The 19,107-nt window shown below is 41.6% G+C and overlaps 1 protein-coding gene and 1 long non-coding RNA gene across 6 annotated transcripts in view; both read right to left on the bottom strand.

Moving 5' to 3' along the window:
• The window catches only part of ZDHHC8 (zinc finger DHHC-type palmitoyltransferase 8), a 117,729-nt gene that overhangs the window by 48,753 nt on the left and 49,869 nt on the right, over positions 1-19,107 (bottom strand). The window lies entirely within an intron of this gene.
• On the bottom strand, positions 373-17,658 carry LOC137484710 (uncharacterized). 2 transcript variants are annotated; one of them, XR_011004989.1, is made up of 3 exons: positions 16,983-17,658; positions 5,306-5,483; positions 373-4,789 (listed from the first exon to the last, which is right to left on the bottom strand). It is a non-coding gene; the product is annotated as an uncharacterized lncRNA (long non-coding RNA). The 2 variants fall into 2 exon arrangements; XR_011004988.1 differs by lacking the exon at positions 16,983-17,658 and having other exon boundaries at positions 5,306-5,531.

The following is a 19,107-nucleotide window of genomic DNA, read 5'->3' on the forward strand; positions in this document are numbered from 1 at the left end:
ATGACACACAGAAAAACAGATAGCTTTACATTCTGAAAGCAAGCAAACTTTTGACTGGCTAGGGGAGAGTTGGAGACACAGGAACCTCATTTTTTGGTCTCAACTGACTGCCTTCCTGTAACTCAACTGCAGCTCTGCACTGCATTAATCTTACTTTGCAAATGCTCCACAACATGGACTGGCTGGGCATCAGGACAGTTAAGAAAAGCTCAAGTGGAAACTGCTTGTGTTTGCTCAACACTTAATTTTCAGGCCACTTGTCATCTTGGTGTTAACAATGCCATGGCAATTATACTGTGGAACAAATTCCTTATAAATATGGATTTCCAAAACTGAAATGCTTAGGTAATAAAAACAGCAGAGACACAAACCCACAAGTAGGATCATATTTAAGACTGGTTGCAAAATGTGACTTTACTGACAACTCTTCTTAACATCTTTATAAATTTCATATATAAGAAATATGCATTTACACAATACAGTGAATAACAAAAGTAGCATTAGAAGACTCAAAAGAATGCAAGTCACAGAAATGTAAATAGAGTATTTTATTATTGCACTACATGTTCAGGCTGCATAAATAAGTGTACATATATTGGTGGCTGTACTAAGCCACTGTGACAACTATGACTTTATTGTGGCAACAAAATGCCAAGAAATCCCTGGAGATTTAGCAATATTTTCTGACACCACAATCCTGTAGCGATCTCCACAAGCAATTAAATGAAAATGCTGCACTGCCTCCTGCTACATTCCAAAGAGCTGTATCAGGCAATTCAGCCTGCCTAAGAAAAACACTGACAATGTACAGCCCGTGACTGACAGCTGCCAATCAGCCACAACTTCCTGAAATGGTTCAGATAGGCTGGCAAGAGAAATACTACACTGCATTACCCCATAAATATCAAGAATACCTTCCAAACAGATTAAAAGGAAACCTATATTCTTCAAGGGGGAAAAAAAATACAGTTGTGGAAGATGCCAGGTTGGTTTGCACTTTCTGTGCCAGCCCTCCCTGCCACCCTCCCCACAGAGAGAGAAACTGGGCCATGGTGTGGGGAGCGTGGCAGCAGCCACCAAGAATATCTAAAGGGGAGATGCTCAGCTGCATCCAGTCAGGCACCCAGTCTGTTGCTATCAACTTCTCACTCGGCTGGAGGAGAGGGAAGTTTGCAGCTGGCTGAGATGCACCAGTGCTGGCACAAAAAAAGCCCCTGGGAAGGGAACAGAAAGGATATAGATGTTTCCCAGGGAATAAAGCAAAAACCCAAGTCAGTTAGAATGGACTGCCTTGGTTTAAGTGTGTAAAGGAACAGTAAGCGAAAACAGGGAGAGATGTAGAGGGAACAGTGAGGCCAAAGTACAGAAGATAGAAAGGAAAGAAGGGTAAAGGAGGTGGCAGGAAGAGCTGCAAGAAAACAATAAGCCTGTTCTCCACAGCAGTGACATATTGAAGCCAGTGTGGGTAATTTTTGTTCCAGCAATGGCTTTGGGGAAGACAATCCTTCCACCTTCATTCCCTCCAGTGTGATGCTGCTCAATCAGGCACAGTAAAAATCTCTGCCTCAGAAGGACTACTGGCAACCAACTAAGCTTGTCCTTAGAATAAAGTAGGGAGCTGAACATAAAAAGGCTTGGCATCACACAAGACAGGTCACTGAATGCTGCTAAGAAATCTTGTACATCCTCAAGCTCAAAGATACCAAGGGCACTTCTACAGTAAATTTACAGAATCTAAGTGGTCAAGTCAGAAACATGTAGCCTTTAGCTCTTAGAGGTTATTCAATGACTAGCTGCAAATTTTGGCTTCTCTTTTCTGGGAGGGGGTCTCTTGCCTAGTTTTGGCTCTGTGTCCACTATGAGCTGGGTTCAGCTTAAACAGTTGATAGCTCTGCTTTGTCATTTCAGAGCTGGAGCTCACAGAGGTGCAGCCTGTATGTGTGTGACAGCCTCTCAGGTTGTTCAGGCAATTCCCGTGTGTACCAAAGGACATGTGCTATGCAGGAATCTGACACACAGGAATTGATTTTAACACATTATTTAGGATTATGTCTGTTTTCATCATGTGTTTCTATTACAAGCAAAATTACTTTCTGGAACTATTGAAGCCCTGGCATCAAATAAAGCAGAGCCTCAGTTCCTGCCTGGAGGGTCCATGCTGCAGCACAGACTCAATCAAAAGGCAAAGTTTGCTGATAGACAGCCAGACTTTTAAACTTCGTTTGCTCAGGCTGCACCAGAAGCATCCAGCACTAATACAATTCTGGCAAACGTAGCAATCATTTGTTCAGCTTGACAAAGGTCACCAAACATCAGCTTGAATCTCCTACTGAAGTCCCTTCACCAAATTCTGCTTTCAGTGGCAGAACCAAAGCTGGCTCACAATAAGCTGGGGCCCATTTTTTATAATAAGCAGTCAGGAACATTATGCATTTTTTATACTCTGCAATTTAAAATTTACAGGGTATAACCCTGAAAACTAGGATTAAGTTTAATACACTTTGGATTCATATGATCTCATTACAGGATGAGATGATTCTAGACAGAGTCTGCACAACTGCATGGTGAATGTACTCGGGGGCCCAACATGTGACAACTACGCACGTAATTCAGAATTCTGCCTGGAAAGGAGGGTTTGTATAATTTTACTCAAAGAACCTTTTGATTTCAGTCTTAGTCTTTTGGCTAACTGGCAAATTCTGAACACTAAAGTAGCCTGCCATTTAGCAGCAACTCCCCTGAAAGCTCTTAGATTTTATTCTGGGGCACAAAAAAGGTACACAGTTTTAAAGAACTTTAAGCTGGTCTCTCACTACAGCAAGCTATCAACTTGCTCTTATCTTGCAGTAGGATTTGCAAGGTAACAGCAGGTTGATACCTTGTCTAATTCACAAGTGCAGAGTTATGTGGCTTGTGTGTCTAATTTATACATGGACATTTCCAACTTTCAAAGGGGAAAATGTGATTTAGGTACACGATTGTCTGCCAAATTCCTCAAACAATCACAGATGTTTCATATATGTCTGACTTAAGAGGGCTGACTGCTGAAACCTAGACTTATCCAAACCACTACAAATTCCTCTACAAGCCATTTGTCTAGAGGCAAAGGACAAGATCTAGATTTATGGATCATGACACAAACTTATAAATCTTTGCTCTTAGTTTACAATTTAAAAAACATTTAAATATGGAGTTTGTCAGCCGAAGTAGATTTTGGTCCTTTAATCCTAAATTCCAGTTTAATGGAGCAGAAGCAGCACTTGTGTTTCCCTGCCTTAATGTGCGCTTACTGGTTTTGTACAGTGCCAGTGTCTTCAGCATGAACACAAGCAACCAAACCTGCAGAATTCTGGGAATGCAGCTGCCACCTCCACCGTGGGGAACAGCAAAGATGAGGAACCTTTTCCCCCCAGCCTCACCAGTGAGAGGAAGAGCCTGCAGGGCTCCCTGCAGAAAACTGCTGCTGCCACAGCAGCTATTGCTTCTCCATCCTCCTGAGAAAGTTGCCTGGCAGGGAAGGAGCAGACAGGCTACTGAAAACCCACCTGCCCAGCACACAGAGTCTGTGCTGTGTGTCAGTGTTATTCAGCTGAGGATGGGGTTTGGTTTTTCAAACAGCTCGTCTTGATAACTGTGGGGCAACCCCAGAACTGCCTCATGTTCAGCTTCTATTCTACATCAAGTTGCCCTCAAATCACTGTTACTTGACAATTCCAAAAAAAAAAAGAACCTGTCTTCAGTTTCATCTAATGTACCAAACTTCAACAATTTTGGGGTGACTGAACATAAAATTTTCAATTAATGATAAATATATTTTTCAGTTAATTTTTTAAACAAGCTAAAGAAAACCACTTCTTGCCCAGTTAAAATCCGGCAACTTAATCTTTACAATACTAATGGTGATGATGTTTGGGGCCTAAAATTTGGCAGGGTGTTGCCACTGATTTCTTCAAACCAAAACTTTTAATCATGTATTATCCCAATTTTTAAAATAGATTTAGCTGGTTCAAAACACCATTTTTTTCAGTGAATGAGCTATTCAAAAATCCTAATCAGAGACCCATTTTACTAGAAGCTGTATAAACACAGCTGCTAGAAAGGCTCTGGTACAGATTGCAACATAATGGTTTGAATTCTGTTTGGAGAAGAACCTCACAGTGGCAACTTAAACACGTCAAACAAATTTCTGTGGCCCCAAAAAGTAATGTGATATGGTTTGATTAAAAATAAGCCATAACAAGTGAAATGTTATACTGAAATACAAAGAGCAGAAGGTGAAGCCAAAGCAACCATGATGTAAGTTTATGAGAATTTGCTCTTGAAGAGCAACACCTACAAGTAAAAGAGGAAGAAGAGGAGCTGACGAGGAAAGACAGCTCTGAGGAAAGAGAAGTGAAAATAACCTGGGGCAAAACCAGAGCCAAGGAGGCCACCTGAGAGGTGCTCTGCCTGTGAGAGCACTGCCAGCCCTGGCCATTAAAGCATCTGATGAACCACTAATCCTGAAGGGAGGCTTCCAGGATATAGCACTAACATGTGGAAGACTCTTCAAATTGCATTCTGCTTCAGTCAGGTCATTTTCATTCAAAAGAATTCACTGCTTTCAGGGTTCAGGAGAAATCCATTGTGGAGCCAAAACCAGATGGGAAAATGTTTAACAACATGCAGAGTACTCAGTGCCAGGAGAAAGCCCCAACACAGCTATTTGGAGACAAGGCTCATGAGGCTGCAGGTGGAAAACAGCAAGAAGGCTGCTCCAGGTAGCTGCTTCCACAGACTCTTCTGGATGCTGCAGAAAAAGATCAAATACAGGTTATACATAATTTGCAGTGGTTTTACTGAGTGGGGCGGGGAATGGGAAGGTTGTTTGGTTTATTTGCTCAATGCTGAAATAGCTCTCAGTTGCATCTACAGAGAGCTATAATCCCTGCAATCATTTTATTGTGTCACAGAAACATATATTAGAGGTAGTCTGGCTGGGATTTATTCAGTACATATAACAGCAGCAAGGAGTTTTCAAAAAGGGGTTTGTGGTTGGATTGATGGACATGTAATCACTTTGAAAGGCAAGATGAATCACTCAAACTAGTGGGGTGAAACAAAAATGCACAATGAATTCCCCTCAGCCAAGAAAACAAAAGAATAAATTATCACATTCTACATGAACTGGGTAGAAAAAAAGGACCAGAAAATTTTCTAAGACAACTGACTTCAAACAGTATTTGAATTTCATAGTCAAAGAATTTCTAGGAAGAATCTTTTTGGAATGGATGTGAAATTTGTAATAACTCACTACACAGCTTACCTTCTTGCTGGTACTTGAATTCTCATTCCTAGGAGAAAAGAGGAACATATCAGTGTTGTATCACTAGGCTGAAGCTGGGGGTGTTCTTAAGGGAATTTTCAAAAAGATCTACTTACCAAACCAAACTCTGTGCCTCGCAGGTGAGGAAGGTCCTTGTAATTTGTGTTCTTTTGGTCATCTTCAATTAAAAAAAAAAAGGGAAAAAAAAAAAGAAAAGAAAAAAAGAGAAAAAAATAAAGGAAAAAAAAAGGGGGCTGCATTCTCAGATTGAAAATGCTGGAGTTACCCCACTTGAACAATCAGCGTTGGCTGATGCAGATGAAATTGGCTATGGCCAAGTATGCATGTTGCATAGCAGATGACTTAAATCTCAGGCCCACCTGTACCATACAAAGAGAGGGCTGCATTCAATTCAATAACCAGGCTGGGTTGCCTGAGCTTTTTCTTGGGTATTTCTGCTTGTTCCTTAAACTTATCAGCTCTTTTGACTGGACAATTTTGTACAGAATAAATGGTTCCTTCCAAAAATACCATTATACACTACAGACTCCCACCACTCCCCCCTACCCCCCCGCCCAGATTCTACTTCTACTGAAGTCCAAGTCTTCTCTTGGACTTTCCCTGCTGGCAAGGCAAGAGATCATTGCTGTCCTTTGGATTGTTTTTGCTTGCTTGTTTATAGGAAGCAGTCTGGACTTCCTAATACGCTGCACCTGTGAGATTTGCCCAAGCAGCAAAATCACTCCCAGGAAAACAGTTCTTAGCCACACTACTTAATAATGATCTTTGGGATGTACTGTGGATTTCAGCATGTTGACTCACAAAATGTTTCCATGAAATGGAGCTTTTGGTCTGATTACGAGGATACTTCTTGCTGGGAATGATCTTGATGCTCATTTTCTTTATGCAGACATTGCTAACTTGGAGAGGGAGAGGAAGATAGCCAAGGAGAGCTCTAGAGGTCCAGTCAAGGCCATGTGTAACTATAGATCCCTGTATTTTGCTGCAGTATTTGTACATCCGGCACTGCATTAAGAAATCTGACACAAAAGCCACAAACTCTGTACCATGTTCAATACTGCCAACCCAAGTGAGCTACAAAGTCCAAGCCCAGAAGGAGGAAACCTCTACAATATATTTGACATATGTTTGTTCTTATACAGCCCCTCCCTGTAGTGGCACCCATAGACTCCAGTACTTGAGTGCATGGCTCAGTGCTTGAGTTCAGTTTTGGAAGGTATTTACAAGCCTGACAGAGGATCTTATTTCTACCTTAACAGTTACTCAGACTCTCTGACAGGACACAGGACAAGATGATTTCAAGCATAAACTGACTACAGGAGAGTTCAATGCGTTTATTTTGCAGCCTTAAGAAGAAAACACTGATGGATTTTCAATGCCTTATCACATCTCTTCCACAACCATGTGGCTGGCATTACTTTGGACCTTTAACCAAAGAAAACTTTCAACTCCACTAATAGATATGATCCAAGAAATGTTTTTTGGTGATCTCACAGGACTGCTTACATGTCAACTAAATGTCTGTAATTACTGATAAATTCTTATCTGAGGTTGAACATAATTAAGATTTCTGTTGATTATCCAAAGCCTTGGAGACCCCTTAACTTTGCACAGTGTGTTTATTCCAATTGACATAAGTCAGTTTTCTTGAGCCTGTAAGGAAATCCTTCTGGGATGGATGCTGAGCTGGTCAGAAGTGTTTGATTCACAGTTGTGGAAGCTGAGGACTTCTGCCTTCCCCAGTGCAGTAAAAAAATGGTCTAAGTTCAAGTTTCTATACTTGCTGTGACAATTTGTCCTTTCTATCCATTTTTTCTTGCTAGCAGAGTCTTTGCATGCCTCCTCAATCTCTGCTGAGATTAAGCTGCTATACTTTAACAGACAATACAAGCAATATTCAAGCCAGTAACTTAGATATGATGGGACTGCTTTGCTAACAGGATTTTTCAGGAGGGTAATGGAGATATTTGTTCCAGTCTCTAACTCTAAAAGTTAAAACCTACAAGTTAAAACTTTCTCTTAACTTCTCTGACTCTCAGCCACTGACAGCACAACCATAAGTATTAAGGGTGTACAGTATGATACTACAAGTGGAGAAGATAAAACTGTGTGGCCACAGTCAAGTGCCTTTCCATTTTCATAAAATGTACAGACCCTTGTCTGATTCTTTAAAGAACTGACCTAAGGAATTAGCTAAAACATTAAGTTATACTACCTTCTGAAGTACAAGATTGTAGTTACAAGTGGGACATAGACTGTGTCAAGTTTTATTTTTCCTTATTTAAATTCTCTTGCCAAATATAATTAAAACATTGTTTAGGTTGCACTTAGCTTTTTTACATAGTACCAGAATACAAACACAAATATAAATTACTGCACAGATCTCAGTATTATCTTAAGATGGAGCTTAAAACCTTCTTTCTAATGTATAGCTTTGATGATCTTAGGTTTTGATTATTAACGGCAAAGTTATTTTTATAGAAGTAAATGTTTATTTCCAAATTAAAAAGACAAAAAATGTTGCAACTAAACAAATTGCTTTTCTCAGTAATCAAATTCTCCCCATCAAAACTAGACTGACTCTAAAATGACTGACCTCTTACATCAAGACTCCAGCAATAATCAGAGATAAACTGACCATTGTCACAGCACAGAAAGGGTCAAGTTTCAAGACTTATTTACTACCCCATTTCACAAACAGTGAAGGGATGCACTGAGGATATTAAAATACTTATAAAGTACGAAGGTAATATGAGTAAATCTTCTTAAAATGTTGTGGGCCAGCTCCCACAGCTGGGATTTAGCTTTTATGTTGAAAGACCTTGGTTCAAACCCACAAACTCTTTTGGGGTCACTGGATAAGTACTTTAAGTTTCCAAAGATAAGTAAAAGATCATGTTCATGGTCTGTTCTCCTTAATAAATAACAGTAATAATATGAATCATTTTCCCCTTTCTGAGTCAAAGCTTCCCAGAATAATTCCAAACTTTCCCCCCCCAGCCTTATTTTCGAACAGAAATCCCTAGTAAAGTAAAATGAGGAAATTCAGTGCTTATTTGCAAAAAGTATTCCCTCCCACAGAGCCAGCATTTTTCCACCCTTGGAAAAACACTGCTTCCCAAAATGGGGCACTGCATTACATCAATATCCCTGTACATGATACAGAGGCAGAGGCATGAATTCCCCTTGTTTCTGGAGGGCAGGGCAGCCCCCAGTGTGATAAAAAGCCTGACCCAGCAGGTGTCTATTCCCAGCCCAGGATCAGCCCAGGCATCTGGTGCCAGAAGTGCTGGAGCTGTGCTGCTCTGCCAGGGAACTGTGCAGGCCAATTCCCCATCAAGTCTGTTCCACACAGGCACACACAGTCAGTCTCCTGGGAAACCTCTTCCTGCTTCAGTTCTGAGAGCATTTGAAACTCTTAATGGAGTATTCGACTCAGCCTTAACATAATCAGATCGATCAGATGAAGATGTAGAAAATGGTTACCAAAAACTATTAATTTCAGTGTTTTCTCTGGCAGAAACAAAAGTAAGTTCTGGTAGGGCTGAATATGTCAGGGGAAAACATCCCCAAAGGATGAGAGAGAAACTGGAGTCACAAAGGCAAACACATGGTAGAGAATCAGAAAATCCTCCACTGGGTTCCAACTCCTAAATTAACAGTATTCTGACGCATGCTGGGGAAAGGCAGCAGTGAGACAATCTGCTTGTTCCCTTTATGAGATGAAAACAATCTCTTCTCCTTGCTCAACCTTTCACAATAATCCCATGAGGAATCACTCCAGCCAGGCGCACACAGAGCCAGCACACCCACCCAGACAGGCTGCATGGGGCAGGTTTTCCCCACCACCAATCTCCTGTGTCCAAAGGGTCAGTCCACAGCTCCCAGCTGTTCCAGGGACTGGAGTGCATGTGGAAGGCACAACTGTCAGAGCTGCAAACCCACCTGCAGGACTCCATGGCATGTGGGAAGGGGAGGAAGGTTATCTTTTGACAGTAGAAAAGAAATGCAAACTTTAATAGCTATATAGGCAGTGCCCAGCACATGTGAGCAGGGATGATAAGGAAAATACCTATAGCAGTTCAAATTGGGTTTTAAAAAGCAAGGGCTTAATCCATTTCTAATTAAGTCCCACAAAGTAGTGAATTGACACTCTAAGTGTATGTATGCAAAAGCAGCTGAGAAGAGAAGCTGGATAACTCCTCTCAGCACAAGTTGGATCACTTCTGCAATCTGTAACTCATCTACGGACAGCACTCACCATGCCAAAACTCCACGTGGCCACTTGGAACTGGAAAAGAGGCCAACAGCAGAGGACAGGCGTCCAAAGGGAACACAAAAGCAGATTCCAGCAGCTTTGCTTAGGGGCTCTATTCACGCTGCTTAACCCCACACAATGCAGCCTGGCAGCCCTTGCCTGACCAAATTAGCAGCGTGTCCCTAATGAGCCTGACATCTCAGGATGCTGCCGTTAACCAAGCAGTCGATGAGACTTCCCTGCTGCCTGCCCAGGTGACAGACCTGGCCCTCTCACACATGGCTACTTCCTTACAGGCAGGCTGGTGACCTGTTAGAGAGGGTTGTGATTTTGGAGTTTTACAATGGTGTTTTCAGTTTACAGATAACTACAGCCTTAAGCCAAAGGGCAGAGAAAGAACCCAAATCTTCCTAGATTTGCTGCAATTACTTCTGCCCATAGAACTGTGCTTAATAAAAAGATACAGAACGGGAATACCTCTGCACTGATCTCCACTCAGACACTGCTCAGCCAGCAGCTGTCCAGGACTCTGGCAGCCAGACACCATTGTGTCCTTCCTCAGGGAAGCAGCCTTGTTGCTTTGTCTGATGTTTTTTGTAAGGACCTCCATCTCTCCACCCACTCCAGTTCCAATCTCCAATGTCAAGACATTAAAAAGAAGAGATTGCTTCTTACAAGAATTCCCAACCAAAAAGGAACTGATTGGTAGATCTGAGCCTTCTTGACCTTGAATTTTTTGATGGACATATGATTCAAGATGGGCTAGCAGCACACTACTGAACTTCAAATCCAAGCTGTGAAAAGGCTTGGTAGAGTTGTTCAATATTTAATTACAAAGCTTAGTCTCCTGATATATGATGTTATATAGTTTCAGAATTCCGTAGTCTACTTCTGTTCACCTCTTTCCTCCCTAGTGTGTATTCAAGGGCTCTCACAAGCAAAATTTTCATAAAAACAGAACAATCAGCCTAAAGGACACTTCAACTCTTACAAACCTCCCTAAATGTTTACAGTGCAAATGTAGCATGGGAAGCTTTCTTCTCTAAATTAGAATTCAGCTGGGTTGATCTCTAAAGCAGTTCAGACAGAGAGTGCAACCCCAAGGTTTTTCCTAGACTTCATCCTTCAGCTGGCTCTTTCACTGAAAGATGAAGTGTTATGATACTGCACTGCAAATTCAAAAGCAGGATACTGGGCATAAGACACACATCCAAAGTGCCTGCAAGGATCAAACATAAAAGATATAGAGCACAGTGCTGCTTTCAGAGATATGAAAGATGATGATGACATTTGTTCTCTGTTAGATTAAAATCTTCCAATATCAGGTCAGCAGCCGCAAGACTTGGGAATGCTGTAACGACACTTTACTCACACTCTACACATTGGGTAGGCAATTGCCATTGTAAGGAGACCTCATCTATCCCAAACTGCATCCTCTTTAACCTGGATTAATTAAGCTGCTTTCTAGCCTGTGGTTCTTTCCTCATTATTCAAGCACAGACAGGAGGAAGGTACACAGCTTCAAGTAGGATGGAAGCTGAAATGGCCCACTGAAATCCATAGTGACTCCTGGTCATCAGAACAGGACCTGCACATCTGTGTGAAACATGGGCTCCAATATGTCAAAGCCAAAGTTTCCAGCTCTAAGAGCCTCATTTTCCAAGAAACAAATTTCACTGATAACAATTGCTTCTCCAGACCACGAATGTCTTTCATTCTCAGATCTTTGTTTCATCTCACTAACAAAGCAAACAGTACTTAAGCAGCCTGGAGATGTCATGCACAGAGAGTTAGGCAGTCTCATGGAGCTATTTTACATTTTAAAAAGCACTTATATTTTTACATGTCTAAATGTTATGACTTACATTAAAAAAATAAAGTCAATCAACATTTCTATCTGTTAACACTATGATTTTTTTTTTAATTTTACATAGGATATTTTTTCTTAAATTCCTTTGAACAGCATGTTTCAAAACTAATCCGCAGTGGAATTCTGAGTGGACAAAATTCTGAACAGAAGACATTTGCAATTTACCCCAACATTGACAAAACTGTGACAACAGCAAAGCGTACAACTCACTCTGTCCAGATGATACTTTGTTTTGTTCAGCTTTTTTGCACACTTATTTAAGATGCTGTGAGAAAAGCTGTATAAAAAAAAAAATCTCCTGATACATAAGTCCTAAGTAATACCAAAAATAAGGAAATATCCCTTCAATGTAGAGTTCTTAAAAAACCCCAAGCGAACCCTTCAGTTTCACCTATATGTGAGCTTTCTTAAAAGGAAGTATTACTGAAGAATCTTATCTCTTATAAAGTTATCTGCAATTAAAGCAGAGCAATAAAAAAATTCACCTCAAACACCAACAAAAAAGCCCTCTAAACCACTTTTGTGACCCTCTTGCACTGCTGGCTCTCCAGAGGGAAGACTGCAAACGAAACAAATCCATGAAGGCAGCAGTACACATTGGTTTCAACTGATTTTGAAGTCTCACCTCCTTTTTTACCAAACAAAAAAAAAACCACCATTTTTTGCTTAATCCAACTGAACAATACTTTGCTTTCACACAAGCTCAGATACCTTACAATAATTACAATAATAATTTGAGTCTTGATTTTAGAAGTTAATTTCTCACCCATATTGCTTGGGGGAGGGAAAAAGGACAAAAGAAACCTCCAAAGCATAGATAATAGTAGTAACAAGGATATTTGGGTTCAGATTTCTCTGAGATTGTCAAAAGTGTATGTGAGGTACTAACCTAACCTTACTCTTCCTGGTTTATTGCCATTGCTCAGCCTTGTCTTCTTCATCTTGCAGAGCAAGAAGATATGGGAGGAGATGTAGATTTTTGTCTCAAATCTGCCACTGTGTACTTTAGACCAGAAAGAGTTTCTGGATGGAAGACAGAGAGAGAAGAAACATCCCACATGACACAACCCAACACCACACATACAAAATACAACCTTTCTTAAAGGAGAAAAATGCAGATAGGAAGGTGACTCGTTATCTAGTCTGTTTTCAGAGCAAAGCTTGCTTTAATTCCTGTCCACTTTACTAATTATTCCAAAGTGTGTGTCTGTGCTCAGTGTTGCTAATCAGAGTGTGCAGAAACAATACCCTCTCTGCACTTAGAGCCAAATTTAGAGGTCTGCTGTCCAGTTCATAAAGTTCAGGGTTTCTATGAATACGCTTAATTAAGCCTTGGAGAATATCCAGGCTTCAGGACATAATTCCCACTCAGAGCCTTTGAAACAAGATTTCAGCATCATTCCTCCAGGACACAAATGGATTTGAGTGATATGACATCGTATTTTTTTTTCTCCTTTAACCTGAGGCAGCTTAAAATGGAACATTGTTATTGAGCATGAACCAGCTCTTCCTTTATGTATTTTGTGTATTATGGCCAGGAATTTATCCAGCTCTACCATTAGAAAGCATCCAGAAATAAAATGAGGAAAAGAGTATATGAGCAGCCCCAAGCTAAAATGAATAGCACCTTACCCTTGTTTTTAAAAAAATTCATCACATGTACCACCAAACTGCTGGAAAAACTCTTTCTTCCCAAGCCCTCTCTTCTCCCTACCTCATCACAGGTTCCCATTCAAGGCCAGTGACTCAACACCTCAACAGGGAAAACAGTCCAGGCTGAAATTTATACCCAACAGGATGGGAGAATGTTAAGATCATTTCAAGTAGGAAGGAAGGAAGGAAAAGCCATTAGCAGTCAGAAAGGAAGCACATTTCAATAACGCTCTTTTGTCTTTAGAAAAGGGAAAGCAAGCGAAGAAAAGTTCTCCCCACTACACAGTTGTGCTTACATAGGCTTCTTGCTTGGAAAAATCTTTGGTTTTGGCAAAAACTACACAAAAGAAGAAAAAACCTAAACTGCTTAAGAAAAGAAATCTTCTAAATAACAATAACACAGGTCTGTTCTGGAAGAGATCTAAATATTTGCACCTTCCAAGTAAATAGGAGGAGTCAAAGCCTGAAGGTGCCAAATAAAGAACATGCACAGAGTCATTTTTCACAGGAGCAATGACTGACTGTCAGACTGGCTCTGGGTGAGTGGCTGGGCACACACCAGGGACACGGTGCTGGACCTTCTTTTCTTTTCTGTCTCACAAAGAACATAAGAAACAACACTCCAGCATACCCCAGAGGTTTCTCTGGTTGCCTGTGTGAGCCCACCAAGGTAAAATAACTCTTTATCACACAACTTTGCACTCCAAAATGGAGAACTCAGCAGGGACGCAGGGCAATGAGGTGCTGCTGCAAAGGAGGTAAGACTGAGCTCCCTAAGACAGGGCCTCCAGCACACTCCAGAGATGTAAGACTTGGAAACATAAATAAGTCTTTGATGCACTTTTCTTCTACTACAGCGAGCAAATCCTGGAAACAGGCAAGCATACAGCGCTGGGAGAAATGCCAGGCAGGTTCCTCCCCAAAATGGCATCTCCCTGAGCTGCAGGGGCTGTGGGACCATCCATCCACTGGCACAGAGCTGAGGCCCTGTGCAGAACAGCAGTGCTGTCCTGTGGTCCCTGCTTGCAGCACATGCCTGGGTAGTTTTTCCAGAGAAGTTGCAGCTCCTCCTGCATCTGTGCCCATCCATCTGTTTCCTGCCTTTGATGAAAACTCTGCAGCTTGGCTAGACTGGATTTGAGCCTTAACAGGGATTGTTTTACTTTCCTCCAACCCTCTCCAGTGGAAATCAGATGTATAAGCACAGCTATCTCTCAAGATCACAGAAGACAAAGTATTATCGGTTATCATATTAGCTCCCTTCCATCTGACAACTCCAAGAATAGGAACATTATGTACCTGTCACTGCTTGTACCCATTGAACAAAGCCACAGTACTTTATGCTTCCATTGCAAAGTTTAGGCCAAGCAGAATAAGTTCAAAGCACCCCCAAACCCAGGCAGTCCCAAACCACCCAATGGTGGGTGGCACCGGCTCCAGCCAAGAACACCTTTGCATGCACTGCAGACACAGCTTGGCCATGGTTCGTGCCACCACACATAATGTGCTCTTCAGAAAAGGGCCAAACAATAGAAGATTTGTGAGATAATGTACTGGAGCAAAGCTGAGTACTTAACATTTTAAAAGTACAAGGGCCTGATGGGGCCGCGCAGAGGCACACACTGAACAAAACCTTTCAGAGGCAGACTGGAGCTGCCCACATGTTACCAGCTACCGGCCTCCGACAGGCACGAACTGAGGCTCGATTGTGTAACACAGATCAGAGGCTTTCACCAGAAGTCTTGAAAATTGAAAAGCTCTCTTAAGTTTTCAACAGTGGGGCTGTTAGCAGGAAACACAGTTCATATGACCCTCACAGCCTTCCCAGGAAGAAAAGCAACAGCCTAGAAATGCAACGGAGAGTTGGGATCAGCACTTCTGTGGTAGTAAAACAGATCCTAATAACATCTGCTGCCCTTTACTTTATTTGAGGAAGCTTTTCCTCTGAATATTTCAACTCTTCACTTTAGCTGAATAGTTTTTAGCTTACTTAGCTTTCTTACAACAATTATTTAGACTAAGAACCCATTATTCTTCAGTTATGCCCAAAACATAATATTGCTTGGGCTCAGGAAAGCAAATTCCCTTCCCAGGCCTGTTCCGAGTAGCTGTGGTGTGGGACTGCTGCCCAGGACCTGCTGGTGATGAAGGAGCCACACGCTCACCTGAGCAGACTGTCCCTCCCAACCTGGGCACCAGCACAGCTTCTCCATGGAGACAGCTGGAGCCGGATCTCCTGGCTCCTCCATACAAGGAGCCAAAAGCTGGTAGCCCCAGACCTGGCACAAGCTGTGCTGCCAGGGCACTCTCTGCAACACACTCTGTGATCCTTGCCTGACACTGTGCAAAGAAGGCACCACTGCTGATTTAAGAGCACTCTGGACTGCAGTTGTGGGAATCAGGGACAGTATTTTGGCCAAGCATCTCATCTGGCTTGTTCCAACACTCCTTTTCAGACAACTGCTACTGGCTACAGTCACAGACAGGATATAGGGCTAGGTGGACCCAGCACAGCTGAACTCATAGTTGCAAAAGAGCCCTGTAAGAGGAAATACACATCAACACAGATTAAGTTTTTAGGTGTCATACTGGGAATAATTTGGCCTGCAGAACTTTGGCAACAAGGGTTGAATAGCATGCTGTGACTTCCAGATCTGCATGCCTCACAGAGCTCCTCAGTCAAACAGCAATTCTCATCAAGAGCCTCTCTGGTCATTCACTGTGAATTATTCTGTTCAGAGGAAAAACTAGTTTCAAGTTAAAGCCAGGGTTTTTAATTTACAATTATTTTTAAACCTATTGCTTTTTGGCCTGAAGCCAGTAGAAAAAATTCCATTTATATAGATCAGATTACCTCCTCATCATTCATATATCCATCTGTTTAGAAGGTGCACTTTTCATTTATACCTTCTTAGGGAAAAAAAAAACCCTAACAAACCCCAAGCCTTTTAATTTCTTCAAAGCCGTTCAATGACTATAACTGAAATCAACAGCACCCACTTGTGCATAACTTAATTTCATTGCTATTTGTCATATAAGCCTACATACTGTAACTACAATAACTTAGATGACAGTAAGAAGTAAGGAATTGGACAGAAACCTGTAGAAATATGAACCAGCCTGTAGAAAGATGAATAAACCTGGGGTGGGTATGGGCCATCTGATTCTGAATGGATGGGGAATGGAGCTCCTGCCTGCCAACACCCTGCTCGCTTCCCACGCTGCCACAGCTTAACAGCACACCAGAGGCTGTAAAACCCAAACTAGGAAAAAAGGAACAGGCCAACACACTCCTGTACAACTAATAATCATTTTTAACAAACACTACCTTGGATGGATGCTACAATCAGAGAGTTTTAAGATTTGGGAGTTTTTTAGGGGTTTTTTAGTAAAAGCTTGTCATCTGCCTCGGAGACAGATATGTAATGCAAATTCATGTCACAGACCACAGATAACAAAAAATGTTTGGATAGTTCTCTCTTCAGGTGTACTTACAAACAAGAACAGTATATCAGTATCTCTTCACACAGTCCTTCCCCTTTGCAGTTATCTCAAAATAGTTCAACCTGCAGAAATTCAAACTTTAGTATCTGCTGCTACAGTAAGCAAGAGGGAACCACGTCTAAAACAGAAATGTTGATTATCAAAGCCATTCTTGCTTTGGCCCAGATTTTGGCAGTGGCAGCTTAAATCTTGTCCCAAATATCCCCCTGCTGCCCCAGTTTCAGCCCTGTCACAGCCCCATGGAGCAGAACAGCCCTGAGCCGAATACCCAAGAGCCAGTTCCCCACTACAGCTCTTCCCAGAACAACTGCCATTCCCCCTTACCCAGGCAGACTAAAGATAAGAACACTAATATAAAGGAAAACATTTACTTAATGCTGCAATCTCAGCAGTGATTGTTCTGGAAGGAGCAGTGGTAGTAATGCCTCTATCACTGCAAGCAAATGCCTGTTTTGCAGAGCAGCCTTGGAAGCCCCACCTGCAGCTCTGAGCTCACCTGCCAGCAGCTGCAGATGCTTAGTCACCTCCTCAGCACAGCAAACAACCCAGCAGCCTCGTCTGTGCCTGCCTCTGATTTCATTTGCAAAGTTACAGATGTGCCTACTCAAAAGCACCCTTTACAGGCAGCTCCTCACAACATTAAAGGCCCTTTACACCTTCTGAATAATTCTAGCTGCCTGTACAGCAGGGATGTTATTTGTTATCCCATCCTTAGGGATTACAGTGGAATAACTTTGCTGTATATTATCCTCTACCCAAATATTCAAAAATCATGCTGACTGCTTGTCTGTGCAGGAAGTAAGAGTTTCAGCTGTATCAAAGGGGAGGAAAAATCCAAGCTGTGTCTACAATGAACCTCCTCTAACATCCCTCCCCCCACCTGGTACTGTGCAATTTCAATGTCAGCACTACTGTAGTTCAGCCAGACTGCCAAAGCCTGCTTAAAAACTGAGCAACAGAGATTAGAGATGGAGTCGCTCAAAAATGAAGTTAAGCAAAACCTTTATGCATTTATCATAAAATGATAGGCTTCATAGTCCATGAGGATATTACTTGGAAAACAATCTGCAACTGTGATGAATTTCCTTAAGCTTCTGCAACCACAGGTCTGTACAAAATGGGATTAATTCCAAACCTTATCAGCAAAAATTCATATGGCCCAGTTCATGAATCCTGCTTTACAGGGTTAAAATTTAAGCTATCTGGTATACTATGGAGGAAAGAATTGTTTTTATAACCACACTTACGATTCTCAGAGCACAATTCTGCCCTTGAGCAGGTTTGCTATTTCATTGTTAATAATGAAAGCCTAAAGGAAAAGCTCAAAGGAACTAAAAGGAAAAAGAAGAAATCTCAAACTATTTTTTTGCATTTAAGTCTTCTGCTGACATTGCCATTTGCCCAAAATAAATATTTAAAATAAATATTTATTATACTACTTAAGCAAAATAAAATTTAATCCATGGTTCATGGAGTTTTGAGATAATACTAAGCATACTATGGGTTTTAGTTCCAGCCTTGTTTTCTTGAGGTACAAGCCGTAGGTAAGAACACCCTGAACAAGTGTTTCTTTCGCTGCTGATGTAGAAAACAAAGCTTAGGCATCCTGGGGGACTTTTTTCAAGTGCAGTCAGCCACATGCCTGTCTCTACAGTGATATGACAGCAACGGCCTCTCCCATCACTCAGAGAGGCAGATCCATGAAGCAGCAGCTTGTATTCATGGGCCATCAATTGGATTAATCCTGCTGTGAGCAGATGGCTCTCCCTCACCTTACAGCATGGAGGCTGTGATAAAGACATCAGTCATGGATAATTCAGGTTATCAGAAGCTCCATCAGAAGCATGTAAATGGTGCTGACTGTACACCAGCTGGCTTCAGGAAGTGGGTTTTGACTCGAGTTTGCACAATTTTGATTTCAAACCAGCCTTTTCCAATTTTACAGAAGGCTAGCAAGATTAGTAAAGGCAGATTAAGATTAGTAAGGATGGATTTATGCAAAACTAAAATAGACTTGATTTTAAACTCCATGACGTTCTTCCCACAATGCAACAGATTCTTCTTTTGAAATTACAGTAAAGTGATATAAATTTTCAAAAAGGGAAGCCCTCGAATATTCTGAAACTTTCTCAATATTATCTTTCAAGCAGAAAAGTTATCTCATCAAATCAGCTCTACTTCTCCTCCGAAACCCCCAGTGTGTGATGTTAACAGTGAGATCCTCTTCCTGAGATACTGGGTCCTGGGAAGCTGCTGCAACAACCACTGAACTTGAGAATCTAAAGCAGGGGATCAAGCTGAAATCTGCAGAAACCCCAGTTTAATTTTTGATTACGAGGCCAGGCCAGTTTCTCCACTCAAGGAGCACAAAGATTTAAGAAATGCACCTTAAGTTTAGCTGAACTGTAATGAGCATTCCTATTAAGAAGTGCATGCTACTTTAGCTAAACTGTGATGGGCATTCCTATCTGGGAACATTAATTAACAACATCTCTT

The sequence above is a fragment of the Anomalospiza imberbis genome, chromosome 18 (assembly GCF_031753505.1).
Source record: "Anomalospiza imberbis isolate Cuckoo-Finch-1a 21T00152 chromosome 18, ASM3175350v1, whole genome shotgun sequence".
Classification (NCBI taxonomy): Eukaryota; Metazoa; Chordata; class Aves; order Passeriformes; family Viduidae; genus Anomalospiza; species Anomalospiza imberbis.